The sequence below is a fragment of the Homarus americanus genome, unplaced genomic scaffold (assembly GCF_018991925.1).
Source record: "Homarus americanus isolate GMGI-L3 unplaced genomic scaffold, GMGI_Hamer_2.0 scaffold41366, whole genome shotgun sequence".
In the NCBI taxonomy this organism is placed as follows: Eukaryota; Metazoa; Arthropoda; class Malacostraca; order Decapoda; family Nephropidae; genus Homarus; species Homarus americanus.
The window spans coordinates 5,933,513-5,934,821 of NW_024723541.1; positions in this window are offsets into that span (position 1 = coordinate 5,933,513).

A 1,309-nucleotide genomic window follows, 5' to 3' on the forward strand; every position below is an offset into this window, starting at 1 on the left:
ATGTTATAAGCGTAATCTCTCATTTCTAAGATCCAACGGTTCATTCGCTGACTTTTGGTTTTCTTTCTAAAGACGGAGGTTAGAGGTTGGTGATCTGTCTTAATCGTAAACTGCGTACCCCAAAGAAAATGATGGAAGAACCTGCACGCTAATACAATGCCTAACGCTTCTTTATCGGTGGTGGAATAACGAGTTTCCGCCGGCTTTAGCTTTCTAGAAAAATAACCCACTGGTCGTAAAGAGCCATCTTCTTGTATCTGATTAAGGGAAGCGCCTACGCAGAAATTGCTGGCATCACTATGCAGTTCGAATGGTTTATAAATATCGGCCTTGACAAGAACTGGATATGAAGCTAGTGCTTGCTTTAACTTCTGAAATGCTTCTTGACACTCATTTGACCATGCAAAATCAACAGTCTGTTTCGTTAATTCAGTGAGGGGGTAAGCTACTTTGGCAAACTCGGGAACATGTTTACGGTAAAATCCACACATACCCAAAAATTGGCGGACTTGTTTAACATTAGTTGGGGGTTTACAATCAGTCAAAGCCTGGACATTTTCTGGGTCAGGCTCAATGCCTCTCTCTGAAACTACATGTCCTAAGAATTTAACTTGCTTATGGCCAAATTGACATTTAGACAAGTTTAGTTTAATACCCATCTCTTCAAATCTCTCAAATACTCTGGTGAGTCTCTGCAACAAGGTGGGGAAGTCAGGAGCCCATACTATTACATCATCAAGATAGTTTCGTACCCAGTCTTCAACTGCTAATGGAGCTAATACTCGGTTTACTTCTCGCGTGAAAACGGCAGGACTAGCTGAGAGCCCAAACGGAAGGCGTGTGAACCTCCATAGATTGTACCCATCGCTAAAAGTTGTTAGATCTCGGCTGCTGTCGTTAAGGATGACCTGATAATATGCATCCTTCAAATCTAATGTGGCATAATATTTATTTCCTGCAGCTTTCTCTACTAATTCGTCAATTCGTGGCAAGGGTTGTATGTCGACCTTCAAATGCTTATTGACCGCTCGAAAATCTAAGCACATACGCTTTGAACCGTTGGGTTTTGTTACCAGAACAATGGGGGATAACCAGGCGGCAGTCGATGGTTCAATGATATTACGATCCCTCATATCTGTTATCATTTCTTTAATTATCTCTTTTGCTTTCTCTGGGTCTATACTGTGGTCCTCGGACAGGATTGTGGTTGGCGAGCTGAATGTTAGCGGGTATACCAGCAATTGACCCAATTTCATGTGGTCCTAAAACAAATAAGGAATCATGAGCTAGAATTACTTTCCGCAAACGT